At 34.7% G+C, this 19,117-nt stretch overlaps 1 non-coding gene across 1 annotated transcript; it reads left to right on the top strand.

Moving 5' to 3' along the window:
• Positions 1-15,860: 15,860 nt before the first annotated feature.
• On the top strand, positions 15,861-15,966 carry LOC140869876 (small nucleolar RNA R71). Its single transcript, XR_012146867.1, has one exon. It is a non-coding gene; the product is annotated as a small nucleolar RNA R71 (small nucleolar RNA).
• Positions 15,967-19,117: the final 3,151 nt, after the last annotated feature.

Raw genomic sequence — 19,117 nt, 5'->3', positions numbered from 1 at the left:
AGTATAAGTTCTAAGTAAGAAATACATGTCAATAAAATAATAAAAATAATGAATATTAATATTTAAATTAAATTTAAAAATTAAAAAATAATTTAAATTTCAAATAATAAAACTATTAAGAGTTGCATCACTATTTATTATAAAAATATTTCATATTCTTAAAAGTTAAAAATGAGAATTAAACTGCATAATTTAAAAATAAAAATTTAAAATTTATGACAATGTTGTTACTAATATTATTATCATTCTATTATTATCACATTTATTTTCATTTATTATTATTTATACTATTTATTATATATATATTTTAATTATTGGGGGTATTTTTGTCATTTCGAGGTAATACCCAAAATTAATCAATCATATTAAAATCATACCAAACATCATATATTTTATCATGATACATTATTTCTCCTTACATCTCAATATTTTATCACTTCAATTACATATCCTTTCACTATCCTATCATTCAAACCAAACAGACCCTAATACAAACTCATTTCAGCAGGACTTATCCACTGCCTACTGAAAATCCAAGCATTCTTACAACTCTAAGTGTTTTTGGATAGACTTCGTTCAAAAACTTACAATACTCAATATTTGATACTCATCAAATGATTACAATTATAGACGCACAGTGATGATCTTGAAGATCTGATATATTGATAAGTGTGTGCAAGAGTATTCTTCGAGTGGAGACTTTGAATATCTTAACTTGAAAGCAGAAGAGTTTTCTCGTGAGTTTTTCTTTTAAGTATCTGTGTATATCTATCGAAGTAATCGAAGATCTTTATATAGCTGTTGGTTCCAACGTTCACAGACGACTATATTTACTTATTCAATGATTATCTCTGAAACAGGGAATATATGTATCTTAGTACATCAAATTTGTGTGCTCAAAATGGATATATAATAAATGCTCATTTAATGCTTGGTATGGTGCATTAAATACGATGTCCTATCATATCAGAACGACTATTTAAGACATGTTTTATTGAACCTTGCTTACGGATTCTGCTTTTTCGTAAGTCTGTTGGTTCTGAAGTGCTTAAAGGACAACTCTATATGAATTTTGTTACGCTTAAGTTCTACTGGTTCTGAAAGGCTTAAAGGACAACTCTATATGAAATTTGTTACGCTTAAGTTCTACTGGTTCTGTTCTACTGGTTCAGGATATCCACTGTTTTATACCAGTACTATTTTTAGTCTAAGCGTATTTTTCTTATCATTATATGGTCGTCTGTTCTATTCGATTTACTGCTACTGGTTCGCTCATCACCAAAATTAAAACCTTAACAATATACATAATAAAATATTTTAGGTGTATTCTACTCAACCATTATTACAGTGAAACATTAGAGATGAAAGAATGATAAACAATGATAAACAATCTACCTTATTTTTTTAATTTTTTTCCACTAGATGACACGAACTTTTATTAAAGTTATTATTACATATAAATGCACAAATAAATTTATGTGCTAAAATTTAAGGAAAATATTTTTCGATTCAACTTTTCAGCAAGTGAACATGAGTTACGTTATTGAGAAGTAATCGGAACTAATGAGTCAAATTTATCTCCCAAAGACATTAAAGTACATAACATTAAGGCCACATGGGATTAGGGTGGGATAAGGACTCAAGTCCTTTGTTTGACTCGTTTTTAGTGCAAAATCTGCAATCTCTTGGTCCGCGATTAACTACTGTGGATGAAGGAAAAAGACGGTGAATAAGCCTCCCTTTCACCCTGGTATTAGCAATCCCTATATCTACAGTGGAAGAGAGAAGGAACTCTGCTTCCCCTTTTACCCTTCGCCCTACTTCACCTCCATATCTTATTTCAAACTAGGCGTCGTGCTCCACAGCTGGACAAAATATGAGGTTCCAAATTTGAAGTCCACAATTTGAAGATGTAAATGATTTTTTTTAATTTTTTTACAGCAAACTTCAGAGCAATTACCGACTAATCAAGCCACCTCCTGCATGATTTCTCACTACCAATATCAGTAACATTACTTATGGAGAACCACACGAAGGCTTCATTTGTGAGAGGAAAAGAAGGGAAAGGAAATAAAATTTTAAAAAGTTGATTGTTTGAGAGTTTTTTAAAGGAAGGAAAAGAAAGCAAGAGAGAGGTAGAAACAGTTGAAATGGACAGAAATGGGAAGAAACACAAAAAAAAAAAATTGATTTTAAATAAATTTAACTCATTTCTTTTCTTTTCTTTCTTCAACTCCCAAACAAAGAAATACACTATTTCTCTTCTCTTTCTTTCCCTCACCTTCTTTTATTTTCTCTTCTTTTCCCTTTCAACTTCCAAACTAAGACTTATGAATGATAGAAGAAATGGACAGATTTGAACGCAAAAAAAAATTGAGATACTATGAGATAGTTGCCAAAAATCAAGCTTACTCATAGTTTGTCGTAGATCTGGCTGAAAGAAGCATCGAATACTTGGATCGAAAAAATTGAGATGTCGAATTGTTGGTCTCCAAATTTGAGGCAATCCAGCAGTTAGTGTGTGTGGGTGGCGAAAAAGGAGAAGAACTGAAGATGTCTATTCTCATTTCCCACGTGCGTATACATAGGGGTGGTAAAAATTCTCGACATCCTGATCCTTTCTGAATTCCATTTCATTTCATTCCCGTCCCTATTAATATCGGGAGAGAGAATAAGAGATTCAATTTGACAATCTATTAACAAAACTTATTTAATAATTTGTATCCGAACGTTTTATTAATAATTATCCGATGTACTTCTTCTCTTGATAAAACTTTAAAGCATTCTCCGAAATATTTTAATATTATGTTGAATATTTATTTTTTATTTAGATATATAAGTTTCTAAATATTATTTTTTTAATAAATAATCACATATTTTTTTTGTTTTTTGAACGAAATCTTGAGCAAAAAAAAAATTCGGGATTTTCTCTCCATACCCAATTCGGGATCCCGAAAATTCGGGGTCCCAAAATATGTCGGGTACGGGATCGGAAGAAAAAAATTCCCGATTATTTTCGGAACAGGAATTGGTTAGGAGGGTTACGGGACGGATCCCGACCCTATTCCACTCCGACCTATACAGTGATCGGGGGAAATTTTGGAAAAAAACTTGATAATCCAACTTTTAATCCTACACACAAAAAACCAAACAAAAAAATTAAAGTTTTATAAATATATTTTATAATTATATTCATAAAATATACACTTATCCCAAAAATTATCTTTACATTAATAATCTCATCACACGTACCAAGCGCAATCTAATAGGTTAGAAAACAATATATGTCAATACAGAAAAAAATAAAGACACATGAATAGACAAGCAAATCGAAGATTCAACTTTGACCGCTATTGATAAAAACACAAATTGAAACATTTCAAAATGTAAACTTCGATTATTCCATTACAATTTAAGAAAAATATCAAATATTTTATTAGATGACAAGAGAATCGAAATCATACTGAAATCCTCTTCTTTTTTAAAGAAAAGAAATCATACTGAAATAAAAAAAATGATATCAGTATTAGCAAAAATTTTAGTACACTTCCCAAATTTATAATATATATATATATATATATATAAAATAACTAAAATTTTAATTTAAAAATAAAATCTGAATTTCTTATCTTAAAAAATATCCTTTGAATAAAAAATATCACAAGTGAAAACAAGACAATATCGTGGTACGAGGCATGAAACTATATGAGAGCTATAATCAAAATGACTAATGGAGATTAATTGCTCAAAGTGTTCAGGCATAAAAATCAATAGAGTTCTAAAGTCGGTAATAATTTAACATAAAAGATTCAGTTGACCAACCTCAACTGAATCAAGACTAAGTATTTTGAAGATAAAATGCCACCATTATATCAAACGATCAGTTTTCCTAGTCGTTTCACTTGTACAAAATCGATTCTTTCTAGTAAACCGATCCTAACTAGTGGTATCAAAGCGAGACTCCTTGTTTCTGAGCTTATATCAAATGGATGCATTCAGAGAACTTGCTAAGAGCTTTTGGAACACAACTCTTGACAACTGCACCACCTAGACTATTGAAGTATGTTCAACTGCCAAAAATCTTTGGCAGCAGTTAGTCGAGATAGAAGAAGAAGAGATCAAGACTGAAGAAGGCAAGAGTCAATTAACAGAATCCATTGAAGAACCCTGATGTTAAAACAAAGTCATGAATGTAGATGAGAAAAGCTGTTTTATGGCTCATGATAATCTTTCATCAATCAGTGAACAAGCTTCAGAGAAACCTCCATAATGCATGACATGGAAAATGAGTACCAAAGACTGTGCCTAGAATTCGAAGAAGTTAAATCTAAGAAAAATGACTTGTCAGACTATTCAACTGAACCTGACTGGGAAATTTCGGTTGAGAAGATGAGTCTAGAGGCAGAGATTGCCAAACTTAAGACAGAGAATAATAAGATACAAGTTGAGAATTAGCAGTTGAAATCAGAAAATCGAAGGATTTCTGAACTGATTCGAACTTGGAATAAGTCTTCAGTTTTTTTGACCGAATTGCATGAGTCACAAAAACCATTAGAAGACAAAATTGGTCTCGGATTTAGTGATAAGGATTGCAAACCAACTAAGAATAGTACTCAACCTAAACTGACTGCAAATGGAAATATACTCACTTTGTCAAGTCCAGTTTGTGATGTGAGCAAAGTAATCCTACCCAAGAGAATGATGAATCTGTTGAGACTTGGAACAATGTCCGAAAGTTTTGAATTGGATATGTGCAGGAGAGTTCTTGTGAGAATCAAGACTGCAAGTTTAGTCAAGCTAAACACACCTCAGCAACGGAGCATCACAACTGTAGATCTTACAGAAGATTTGATCTAAAAGGCAACAGAGTATATCACAATGAATGAAAGATGAATGCACACACTATCTCACAAACATTTTCACATCACTCACTGCACAACATTCATCACGCACAATACTCACAGCGCAGCGCAGTGCATATAATTTATCTCACAAACACACAAAGCACAAATCATGAACCTTGTGGGATTCATCCAATAATCAACCAGTTAGGTTAATTCAAGTATGGATCCCTAAAGGATTGATCAATCAAGGACCCACGTAAACTAGGTACCATAGTCGATTTTATATTATGCTTATAGAAGACAGGAAAAGAAGAATTGCAAAGAGTCAGCTTAGTCAAACCAAACGTTGATCAGCTGATAAACTATCAGTTCAGGAGGGAAACTGAAGTGAGGGGAGGGGTTCCGTTAGTCGCGCAAAGTCATACAGAAGACTGATCAACTGACGAATACATCAACTGAATCATCCATTAAACTAAGCCTTTAATTTTTAATTTATTAATTTTAGTTGATATTACTTTGTATTCTTTTAATGTTTTACTTATGATTTGATAAAATTGATCGTGTTTACAGAATATAATAAATGCATAAAATAAATGAACAACAATGTAGTAGATATAAATAAAATTTCATTTATACATGTTTCTTGGAGATACAGATTTAATACTCTACAGATATCATCCAGTAACCCATCTCGAAGAACAATCATCAGTTTCTATCTCCTGATAGTCTGGAGAGGCTGTAATCCTCTTGAGAATCTTAAGGTCTTTTAAGAGCATCAGTCGAGTGATTATTTCATCGATGAAGACATCCTCAGACTTGGAAACACCAAGTCGCCTCTTGTATTTCTCCATCCTCCTATACTCACGCTGAGGAAGAGGCAATGGAATTCCCTGCAGATTCTTCACTTTGGACTTCAAAATCTCGACCTAGCTGCAACTCCCGATTTTTATTTCTTCATTTGAGATCCCATTGATAACACTGCTGATATTGTAGTAAAACTGAAGTATATGAGCATTTCTTTTATAGACAATGATAAGAAGATGAAGAGTCATTCATGCGCTCATGATTCTCCATAAATATTTTAGGCAATGATGAGAATATGAAGTGACAGCTCGATTCCCAATGCTTATTTTGCAGCCATTCCATTGATGAAAAATATTAAAAACATGTTTCAATGGTCAACTGAGGATAAAATTAAAGCAAAGCAAACCCCAACAAGCAATGTCAGTTGATGAGATCAACTGATCTCATCAAATCCAGCAGATTCAAAAGATATCATTAATTGAGGGGAAATGACTCAGACCCAAAGAGCAGTTAAGATGATCCGTAGATTCTAAACAGAAGAATGATGGAAGAATCAATAAAAATAATATCACAAAGTCCAATAATCTTATGCCAGAGAGAAAATTATTGAAAAAGTTTCGCCAAAAAAGAGGAAGTGTTGAATAATTCTGCCAATATCAAAAAGAGAGAAATTGTTGAAAGTGACAAATTTTTGATATTGACAAAATTAAGTCTATCTTGCAGATCAACTGATTCTGTCTAGATCCAAGTACAAAAGATATAAACTGGTCAAAATTCTCTAAAGCTAAACCAACCACATCAAATGAGTTGACTTTGACCAAGAGCTAAAATGAAACCATCAAGTGGTCATCAAGGAGCATCGAGCAGTCAACCTCACACAGGCAAACTGCATTCAGTTTATAGAGCTAAATTGTTTCTCAAGGGCAAACAATTGTATGCGACCAAAACTAAATCAGTCTCTCAAAGCTAAACTAATGTCCAATCCAACTGAACAAAATACTGAGCAAGCTAAACTGAATCAACGAAGGTCTTTTGGATAGACTTGTCCACACAAGACAACACGCCACATTTAAAGATCTCTTCAGTATACGATTATGTCTTAGAATGTCTGTGGATGGTACAAGCTAACGGTATTAATTCAAATTCAAAAGAGCTGTTGCCCGTCAAGTATAAATACTCACCTAGAGATTCAAAAATTGCATCCGACTCAATAATAATTCTCGCATATATACTCCAGTTATCAGAGGTAAACTGAACTCCTTCAGTTTACCCACTCAATCGAGAAAACCAGCAGAGAGAATCTTGAAGCTTATCATCTGAGAGTTGAAGAACACTAGCAAGAGCATCCAAGCATAGCACATCAATGAGGATCATATAATGATAGGTGTTGTAACAACAAGTATTGTGTTAGTGATATATCAGTTGAGGTGCTGCAAACTCGTTGTAACAAGAAGTAGTCGTAAACTATGTTCTTGAGTGTTTCTAGGAGTTCTGGGATATGCGATAGTGTAAGTCCTAGTCTTGGAGTGGGCTGTTGCGAGTTGATTGTAGTAGTCAAAGTCTTCTAGAGTGAATACTTCCAAGGTGGATGAAGGGATGATGTAAGAGTCTTTGAAATATCCGAACATCCATAAACAAACATCTGTGTTCTTACTTTCAGTTTATCACACTCACACACTCACTACATCTGTCAGCCCATCAATCCATTAGTTCAATCTGTTAGTTTGCATTATTCCGCACAACAAACTTGTTTGCAAATTAATATCGACGCGTGAGGAAGAAAAGATTCAGTTGACCAAACTCAATTTGATCAAGACTAAGTATTTTGGAGATAAACTATCACCATGATATCAAGCGATCAGTTTCCCTAGCAGTTTCACTTCTCTAGGACCGATTCTTTTTAGTAAACCAATCCTATCATTTTTCAATCGCACAACTCAAACATTGTAAAAAACAACTGATTTATAAGATGAAATTTTTTATTATCTAGAAATACAAAATCAGCTATATATCACACGATAGTACTTTAATCACGTATATGTTTTAATAAGAAATCGAAAATTACTGATCATGTATCAAAATTTGAGAAGATTTAATTTGTACATTTTTATGGGAAAAAAACTGAAATGGAAAATTTTCAAAATAATAGAATGTGACCGTAATTTGACCAGCACAAATATTGGAGAAAGCATTTCGAACACAAAACTTTAGTCCACTTATGTGGAGGAGTGGGGACCGTAAAAGAGTGGTTGGGTGGGTTTGAGCATTGTGGATATAGTAACCCGTATAATTAAGGATTAATTGTAATTAATCCAATGATCATGTTTATATTAAGTAAAAACATGATTAAAAAACTTCCAGATGGATTAACGGAGTCCAAAAATGGAGCCATGACACTTGAAAATGGCCGCGAATGTTTCGAGTCTTAGGAAGGATCGGAGGCTCCGAATCTGAGATCGGATGGTTCGACGTGTCCAAGTTCGGAGGGCTTGAAGATGTTCGAAAGAGTGAAGTTCGAACGATCCAAAGAGGGATCGGACGGTTCGATCTCCATAAGATAAGATATGATAAGGAAAATAATCTGATTGGTTGGAAATAGAGTTCGGATGATCCTAACTCCAGAATCGGATGGTCCGAACAGTAGCCAGACAGGTGTCCAAAAGGGTGACATCATGAGTGACATAATATTCGAGTTTGGATGATCCGAAGTCCTGATCGGATGCTCCGAAGTGCTATCAAGTGACACTTGTCACACATGCAGATATCGGACGGTCCGAACCCTCGTCTATAAAAGAAGGCCGAAGAACTCATTTCAAAATTGCACCAATTCCTCTCCTTCGCCCGAGTGGTCCTATTTTAGGGCTTTGGGAACTCTTCTTTTAGAGTTGGAGTAGGAATTATATTTTAGTATAGTCAGACAGTGTCTGACATAGTAGCGGAGCGGTGTTCGAGTAGTAGAGCTGTGCTCGTAGCTGTAGAGCTGCAGCAGGGGTGTGCCCATAGTTGCGGGATAGTCGCCATCAGCGGGCTGACGATGGACGCAGGTATAGCTATTGATATGAATTCTTATGAATGAAAGACAAGTATGATTATAGTGAATCGCACCCTCAATTCGAATACAAAATAAATCAAATATTTTGTCCCGACTTTTGAAACAAGTAACAGATTTGGATCCCCACTTCTAGTTGAACCCGTAACTAGCAATAGAGAATCACGATAGAAAACATTCAATAATTCAATTAGACCTTCAAAGGAAATTGTCTTTGACAACCCAAGTGAAAAATCGATTGACAAACAATTAATCACAACGGAACCTTCAGAGGAATCTGTCTCTGACAATTAGACCTTCAAAGGAACCTGTCTTTGACAACCCAAGTGAAAAATTGATTGACAAAGAATTAATCACAACGGAACCTTCAGAGGAACCTTTCTCTGATGATCCACGAAGATAATCAATCAAAAAACGTCACAAAGTGGTTAAACTTTGATAAGTTTGATTTGATACACAAAGCAAAGCTTTGTCCTAATTCTAGAAAGAATTATAATTGATAAAAATCAACTTCCATAATTTTCAATCTATTGTCCATAATGAAGGTATTATGTTGTATTTATAATACAACTACAAAATAATAAAAGATAAAGAAAAAATAATACAAAAGATATCAAAAGACATCATCTAAAAGTTTCTTAATAGACTTATAATACTCAAAATAATAAAAAATACTCAAAAATCCGAAAACACACACTACACGCCGAGTGTGTGTAAATCCCGTACTAGAGCCTAGGCGCTTGGCTCTGGTGCTTAGGCGCTGAAGCTGTTGCAAATTGTGCATAAATATTGAAAAATTCATATCTCGAGTTCTAGCTGTTGGATCGAGCGAAAATTTAACCGTAGCTTCATAACATCCTAAACTACATTTTGGACAGTGGAGACTGGATTTTGACATCTCTAGAGTTTTCATAAAATTTCAGTACTCCACCACGAACTCCATGCATTCCAACTTGGCTCCCTTGCTCCCTAATTTGATTGTCATGGATCCCAATTCCTTCTAATCTCGATGACAAATTATGAGAAAAATCTTGGAACAATATAAATCTTTGATAGCTTTTTAGATTCATATCAACCTCCTTTTCTTTAAAAAGATTTGTCCTCAAATCTTGCCCTTTACCTGCAAGAAAATTTAGCCACAAGTTTTCTCGTTTCTTCTCTTCTTCTTTTTTTTCACCCCTTTTTTCTGAATTTTTGAATTTTTTTTGTTTTTTTTCAAAAATAACTTGTAGCAAAAGATACAAGAAACTTGGGCAACAAGATTGACAGAACGAAGAACGAAGAACGATGAACAAAGAATGAAGAACGAAGAAAGAATATAGATTAAAGAAGGATACGACTTACTTGAATAAAAAAACTTCGCTCTGATACCAACTGATATGAATTCTTATGAATGAAAGGCAAGCACGATTATAGCGAATTGCACCCTCAATTCGAATACAAAAGAAATCAAATATTTTGTCCCGACTTTTGAAACAAGTAACAGATTTGGATCTCCACCTCTAGTTGAACCCGTAACTAGCAACAAAGAATCACGATAGAAAACATTCAATAATTCAATTAGACCTTCAAAAAAAGTAGTTTGATTATTCTTTTTGTATATGATTAATTGTTAATGTATCATTAATTTCCCTAAAATAAGATTAGCAACCCGAGGTCCCCACAGTCATGTTCACATCATATTGAGCCTGTACATATTTTGAGATGAGCTATGTAGGGCTGCTCAACCCTGTTCGGACGGTTGATGTCGAGCGCCCCGCGATCGACGGGTTGGCCGACACTGGCATCAGTAAGACTCGGTCCACGTCTGGTAGGAATGATCAGTGTACGCAGGGTTTGACTCTCGGGTTGTACCATTCATGTCCTAGGTGCCATACTTAGCAGTTGTATAAAGTTATCCCAGATATGGATACCATGTCATTTGCATGTATCATGCTTGTATGTTTACCCCTACTTTTGTATTGAGAGTAGTCGCTCACGTCCAGTATTTTTGTATGTCTGGATACCCCATTTGACAAGGCAGATACAAGTATAGGTGGTGTACCCAGTAGCTTGGAGTGGCCAGTGACCGTGGAGGCAACAAAATTAGCTATAGGTTCTACCCTTAGGATTAATTGTAATTCAATTGGGTTGTATATTGGTTTATTTAACCGGTTGTATTCTGCCAGTCAGATTTTATTTAAATCTTTCGTAGTGATTCATTTTAAATGCATGCTTTAACTCTGATTAGGTAGTGGATTCGGGTTGGATCGCTACAGTGGATGCCCTTTAAGATGACAGTAAGCTCACTTTTGAGAATCGATCCTGGATTTCGAATTTGGTATCCATAACAGCTAAGATTAACCATTGACTATCACGTGTAATATCACCTATTGAAAACAAGCCTTGATATCATTAAATCCCACTTCAACATCCTGTATAACTAGCATTTTTAAATTTTGAACATAAATCCTGAGCCCACTCAATGGCTATACGTATATCGAATAAATCAACATCAAATTTACCAAGCTAATTATACACAAAACAATTCAAGTTCCTCAGCTGACACATGTTGTGTGTTTTTCGCTCGCAAGCGTACGATGTCAAGTTATAATATAGGAATTAAGTCCAAGTCGATCCCACGGAGAATGAATAAATGATATTATATCAAATATTTGCAACTAATAAAATCCTAATCCTATGTAAATCTATGAAATTGATTTGATTTTTATAAAACTAAAATTTGCAAGAAATAAAATTAAATAACCACGAGTTCACGAGATGAAAATTCAATAAGCGATGAATGCTAGAGGTTCGACTTCACTTGACTGTCCATCACAATTTATCTCTAATGATTGTTCAATTATCAATTCTTCTAGTTTATTAGAAAAGAATCCCTATTATTTTCTACTCCCTCGCTCGAGTGTCAATCAGAAATTCGTATTCAATAACAAACTCAATATCTCTATCAAATTTCAATTATTAAATCCGGTAATAGCACGAGAATTCTTCTATGACTTCTATGGAGTTATATGCCTCTCGAACAATATAAACACCAAAGATGTATTTTTCTATGTCGTATTCAGAATCTCCTCTCTCGAGTGATATATTTTAAATAAAATATCATTCAATCCATGGCCAGTAAATTGAAAGCATTAAAATCAGAAAAACACAAATAAACTTTGAGAAGAAATCAAATATATAAAATCAAAATATCCAAATCATGGTTTTCAGTCAAGATCCGTCTATCTCTAGATAAATAAATTAGTTCATAATAAATTCAAAGATAAAAAAAAAAAAAAAAACATGTTCTTAAATCTAGACATCAATTCAATAATAATAAATTCAAAAGGAAGAAAACAAATCCGAATATTCGACGCCGTGTCCGGTCGATTGATTTTCGTGCTTGATGTTCTTCATGTTTCCCAGATTTCTTCCTCCAAAATCACGTTCAAGATATCTAGAATTTTTCTGAATTTTTGCGGCTGCTTGTGTCTCAGTTAGCGTTATCAAAAAATCCTTTTTATACCTTGCTTCCAAGCCCATGAAAGCCCATTATCTTGAGTTTTTAGATTTTCCAAAATTCTGATCTGTTTCCAAAATTTATGCCGATACGCATAATATTCCAGTTTCCCGCAGATGCACTAAAATAGGCGCAGATGTGCGATTCATTCGTTTCTTAACTTTTGGAACTTCACGCAGATGTGTGAGATTTTCCCGCAGATGTGGCTAAACTTTGTTCTCACCTGTTGCCGCATATGCTCCACTTGTTCCGCATATGCGCTACTTTGTTTCTTGTTTTCTGGATTTTTCCGCATATGCTTCAAATTGTACCACATATGCATGACTTCGTTTCTTCAATTCCCTGCCAATTACCGCATAGGCATGAAGTTTTACCGCATATGCGGTCTTTTTTTTTCAATGTTTCTGCCTTTTCACGCTTCTGCACAACTTTTACCGCATCTGCGCCATTTTGCTTTCTTAAATCCCTGCCTCTTCACGCATAAGCGTGACTTTCTCCTGCATATGCGGCACCTGACTTCTTCAATTTCTTCTTCTTTCATCTCTAAATTCACCAACTCATGAATCCTCCTACATACACATAAACAACAACAACGAACGCATAAAACTGCTCGAACAACGCAAAATTCAATTAAAATCATAACCAAATTAAGTGCATAAAATGCACTTATCAAATTCCCCCAAAGTTTATCTTTTGCTAGTCCCGAGCAAAACAATAATGAGTAATCTATTGGCCTCCGAATTTTTACATTCCAAGATTAAATACACATGTAGGCTAATTTTCACAAGAGTTCTCGTGTGTGTGTGATTTTGCCAATCTCATCTACTCACCCAACTTTTGATAAAAAAATCATGCAATCCGTAAGCTTCACAAATTCATTAATCCCGCCCTCAAGTTTCAAGACACTCTCCACCAAGTTCAACTTCTAATTGCACAGATCAACAGGACTTTTTCGGTTAACATTAGGCTCAAGTATAATCAGCATGAGATAAGCATCCATATGTATATCAATGTATACAAGGACTCAGGATTCAAAGCAAAGAGAATTGAATATTTTCAATTTGTGCAGGATGATGAGTAGCTAAATTTTTTTTATTTGTATTGCCAGACATTAGTCTTGGCTTTCTTCTACTCCATACATCTTCATCTTTATGCCTTGTATTTGGACTAGAATTTCAATCCATTTTTTTTTCTTTTCAAGGCCTTTCCTCATCTTACTTTCTCTGCCATTACTTTTCTTTGAACTTTTTAGCTACTTAATTTGTTTTGGATTTTTTTATGAATATAGAATGGCTAAAAAAAAGCTTAATAGATTCGAAAAAAATGCCTAAATCACTTCTGTGTTCATAAAAATCTATCTCAGTTTCAAACAAAAATCACAAGAGTTAAGAATCAATTCCTCTAATCCACATCACAAATCCACATAATTTTTCTCTAATTGCTAGGAGTATCGAAAATCATGGCATTCGTGCATAAATGTGAGAAATCAAGATTAAATATAGCTAACATGAACTTTTTCAGCGAAAAAAAAAATTTATTTTCATCATAGGCCAACACAATTACAACATCATACTTTCAACTCCAACTAACTCATAAAAAATTTCAGATTTTCACAATTTTTAAACATTCACCCAAACTTAAATTGTGCATTGTCTTCAATGTATAATATTCATTAAAAACAAGGGACACATACCTTAGGCACCAAGCGTCAGTACTCGGCACCATCTTAATCACTCAAACCTCTTTATCAGGGGTGGCTCCTCAACTCTTTCAGCTCCATATTTTTTCACCTACACAATTCAAAATCATTATTAATGTCTAGTTTCCTCATGATAAAAATAAAAACAACTAAAAAAAATAAAAAAATGCATTTAGCTTGGGTTGCCTCCCAAGAAGCGCTTAGTTTATAGTCCATAGCCCGACTGTATTCCAATTCTAGCCCGGTTCCGCTTTGTTGAGGGTCTTTCCTTTCGTTTTCACCCTCCAAATATATTCAACAACCTTTTTAAACTTTGATTTCTTCTTCGTTTTCTTCTTCTTCTTTGGCACCTTCGGATCATTCTTCTTTGAATCTACCTCATGAACAAGTTTGGGATGGCCATCCAGCTTCACAACTCACTCCATCATGCATAATTCCTCGATGGGTGGATTATTTTATTTCTTGAATATATTAAAAATAACTCTTTCGCCATCCACACCCATCGACAACTCACCATTCTTCACCTCAATCTTGGTATCAGCAGTGGCCAAGAAAGGTCTCCCCAATATCAGTGGCATATTTGCATCCTCCTCCATATCCAGCACAACAAAATCCGTCGAAAAAATAAATTTATCTATTTTTACCAAAACATCTTCAATGATTCAAAGCGGATATGTGATAGATCTATCAGCTAGCTGCAATGCGATCATTGTGGGCTTCACTTCGCCAAGTCCTAAGCTCCTGAAAAAATACAAAGTCATCAGATTAATGCTAGCTCCTAGATCGCAAAGTGAATTATTAAAATAGAAGAACCAATAGTGCAAGGAATAGTAAAACTCCTTGGATCCTTCAGCTTTTGTGGCATCTTCTTATGGAGCACATCACTACATTCTTCAGTTAAGCTCACCACCTCATTCTCTTGCAGCCTCCTTTTCTTGGACATCACCTCTTTAATAAACTTCACATAATTCGGCATTTGTGCCAAAGCATCAGCAAAAGGGATGTTGATATGTATCTTCTTGAAAATCTCCAAAAATTTTGAGTACTGCTCGTCAACTGCCTTCTTCTTGAACCTTTGGGGGTATGGAAGAGGAGGTTTGTACATCGGTTTTTGCTCAGGTTCAGACTCTTTCTCCTCGACCTTCTTCTCGATCGCAACTTTTTCAGACGTCTTGCTCTCAGATTTTACCCTCTTCATTATCCACCTGCTTCCCACTCCTCAATGTGATAGCATTACACTGCTCCTTGGGATTCACCTCAGTATTACTTGGGAATTATCCTCTGCTATTATCTTTCAATGCGTTTGCCAACTGCCCAATGCTAGTCTCCATGGATTGCAATACAGCACCCATGTTGGCCACGTGCGTCTCTAAGCTGTCCAGGCGAGTCTCAGTCCTTGCCATCCTCTTGCTTGATTCCTACACAAAAGCATTAACAACATCCTCCAAAGGAGGCTTACCCTCACCCTTATTTGTATTGTATCCCGGAGGAGGATTCAACACATTATTATTATTTGCATATGAAAAATTCTCATGATTACGCAAACTAGGATGATATTGATTGGGTACAAGATTACCTCGATAGTTGTTGTAATTTCTGTTGTTCACATATTGAGCTTGCTCCACACTCTCAAATCCATCAGCAGAATTTACGGCAGTCGCTAGCAATGCTGTCTTAATAGAACATTGATTCCCTTTGGTCAGTGAAGTCAACTGTGTAGAAATAGTAGCCATATGAGCAGTCAAAGCAGTGAATGCATCAACCTCATGAATTCCTGCAGGCTTCCTTATTACAGATCTCTCACTCGGCCACTGATAACTGTTAACAGTCATTTGCTCAAGCATCTCATAAGCCTGTTCAGGAAATTTAGAAAATATTGAACCTCCAGCTGCAGCATCCACAGAAATCCTCGTTGGGAAATTCAAACCATTGTAGAATAACTCAATCTGTTCCCAGTCCGAAAAATTATGGTTCGGGCACTTCCTAAGAAATTCCTTGTACCGCTCTCAAGCTTCATACAATAGCTCATAATTTTGCTGTTTGAAAGTAGTTATCTCAATTTTCAGCTGGGCAGAATTGGCAGGAGGAAAGTACTTAGCCAGAAATTTGGATATCATGTCTTCCCATGTAGTGATACTCCCAAGAGGTAATGACTGCAACCAACTACGAGCATTGTCCCTGAGAGAGAACGGGAACAATCGTAGTCCGATGGTGTCCTCAGTAACGCCATGAATCCTCACTGTGTCAGCAATCTCCAGAAAAGTACGCAGATGCAGATTTGGATCTTCAGTAGCTGCACCCCTGAACTGATTTTGATGCACCATATTAATCAAAGCTGGCTTCAACTCAAAATTATTTTCTGTGATATTCTGCCGAGCTATCCCAGAATAATGATTATTGATCACCGATCGAAAGTGATCTCTGATCGGCACCGGAGCATTATTACAACTCTTTCCCTTTCTTCAGCCATTTGTTGCAACTCTTCTCTTCTAGCTTTTCTCAAAGCTTTAGCAGTTTTTTCAATTTCCGGATCAAAGAGCAGTGAGTCGTAACTTTGGCTTCTTTGCATAAACTGCATAGACAGGAAAAATTTTAAAATTAGAACCAACAAAATAAAATAAAATGCTCTAAATCAAAATTAGGACTAATTAGCACAATTTAATATAAATCAAATAAAATTCAATCCCCGGCAACGGCGCCAAAAACTTGTTGCATGTTTTTCTCTTGCAAGTGCACGATGTCAAGTTATAATATAGGAATTAAGTCCAAGTCGATCCCACGGAGAATGAATAAATTATATTATATCAAATATTTGCAACTAATAAAATCCTAATCCTATGTAAAGCTACGAAATTGATTTGATTTTTATAAAACTAAAATTTGCAAGAAATAAAATTAAATAACCACGAGTTCACGAGATGAAAATTCAATAAACGATGAATGCTAGAGGTTCGACTTCACTTGACTGTCCACCACAATTTATCTCTAATGATTGTTCAATTATCAATTCTTCTAGTTTATTAGACAAGAATCCATATTATTTTCTACTACCTCTCTCGAGTGTCAAGCAGAAATTCGTATTCAATAACAAACTCAATATCTCTATCAAAGTTCAATTATTAAATCCGGTAAATAGCACGAGAATTCTTCTATGGAGTTATATGCCTCTCGAACAATATAAATATCAAAGATGTATTTTCTTATGTCGTATTCAAAATCTCCTCTCTCGAGTGATAGATTCTAAATAAAATATCATTCAATCTATGACCAGTAAATTGAAAGTATTAAAATCAGGAAAACACAAATAAAATTTGAGAAGAAATCAAATATATAAATCAAAATATCCAAATCATGGTTTTCAGTCAAGATCCGTATACCTCTAGATTAATAAATTAGTTCATAATAAATTCAAAGATCAAACAAAACATGTTCTTAAATCTAGACATCAATTCAATAATAATAAGTTCAAAAGGAAGAAAACAAATCCGAATATTCAACGCCGTGTCTGGTCGATCGATCTTCGTGCTTGATGTTCTTCATGTTTCCCAGATTTCTTCCTCCAAAATCACGTTCAAGATATCTAGAATTTTTCTGAATTTTTGCGGCTCCTTATGTCTCAGTTGGCGTTCTCAAAAAAACCTTTTTATACCTTGCTTCCAAGCCCATGAAAGCCCATTATCTTGAGTTTCTAGATTTTCCAAAATTCTGATCTGTTTCCAAAATTTATGCCGATACGCATAATATTCCAGTTTCCCGCAGATGCTCTAAAAAGGCGCAGATGTGCGATTCATTCGTTTCTTAACTTCTGGAACTTCACGCAGATGCGTGAGATTTTCCCGCAGATGCGGCTAAACTTTGTTCTCACCTGTTGCCGCATATGCTCCACTTGTTCCGCATATGCGCTACTTTGTTTCTTGTTTTCTGGATTTTTCCGCATATGCTTCAAATTGTACCGCATATGCATGACTTCGTTTCTTCAATTCCCTGCCAATTACCGCATATGCATGAAGTTTTACCGCATATGCGGTCTTTTGTTTTTCAATGTTTCTGCCTTTTCACGTTCCTGCACAACTTTTACCGCGTCTGCGCCATTTTGCTTTCTTAAATCCCTGCCTCTTCACGCATAAGAGTGACTTTCTCCTGCATATGCGGCACCTGACTTCTTCAATTTCTTCTTCTTTTCATCTCTAAATTCACCAACTCATGAATCCTCCTACATACACATAAACAACAACAACGAACGCATAAAACTGCTCGAACAACGCAAAATTCAATTAAAATCATAACCAAATTAAGTGCATAAAATGCACTTATCAACACCCTTTTGATAAGCAATACAATTTCTTTGAAGAAAGATTGCTCCCTAAGGGTGCCCGTAACGACAACTGCACGAAACCCAAAAATTGGTTTTGTGGAGCTTCTGCCGTTTCAGACTCCCATGCAAGTTTCAGAAGTTGTAGTTGGCGTCCACTTTTGGACGACAACTGTTATTATATAATAATAAAAATATTTTTTAAAAAAAAAATAGGTGCAAGGCATGAGGTGCATTGCACGCACCCCATGCCCTAGAAAGGGCGTGACACTTGCGCGTGGGGCGCATGCCCCACACATCAAGTTTTTTTGTTAAATAAATGAAAATTTAAAGAAATCAACAAAAATGAAAAATTTTGAATGGTATGCAGCAAAAAAAATATGAACCAGTGTAAAATCAAATTTTTGATTGAAAAAATAAGATAAGATATGTTTTTTTTAAAAATAATTTAATTAAAATTAAATTTTAAATAATAAAATATCATATATATATATATATATATATATGATGCAGTGCTATCAAATTGTTGAAGTGCAAACCGTTGCTTTCTTCATAAAAAATTTTAAGATATCATTTCTTTCTTCGAAATTTTTATCCCAGTCCATTTTGTTTTATAAATAAAATGGCTGATTAATTTAGAGGTCCATTCAATATTTTTTCGGTTTCTCCAATTACAGAAGAAAATCAATCTCTCAAACTTCAGAGTCTCATTCTTATCTCAATCCTCATCCTTCTGAATTTCCATATGTAAATTATTTTCCACAAAATATCCTCGTTAGTTCGAATATTGTTCCTAATCCTCAATATTTTAACACAGTGTTTCCGATCGATTATTATGCTTCGAGGGTTGGCCCTTATATGATGCCACATAATTCTCATGTATTCTCTCATACACCATCATGGAACA

The sequence above is a fragment of the Henckelia pumila genome, chromosome 4, assembly GCF_033568475.1.
Source record: "Henckelia pumila isolate YLH828 chromosome 4, ASM3356847v2, whole genome shotgun sequence".
Lineage (NCBI taxonomy): Eukaryota > Viridiplantae > Streptophyta > Magnoliopsida > Lamiales > Gesneriaceae > Henckelia > Henckelia pumila.
Note: the sequence above shows the minus strand (reverse complement) of the source record. Positions and strands in the feature narration are given on the sequence as shown.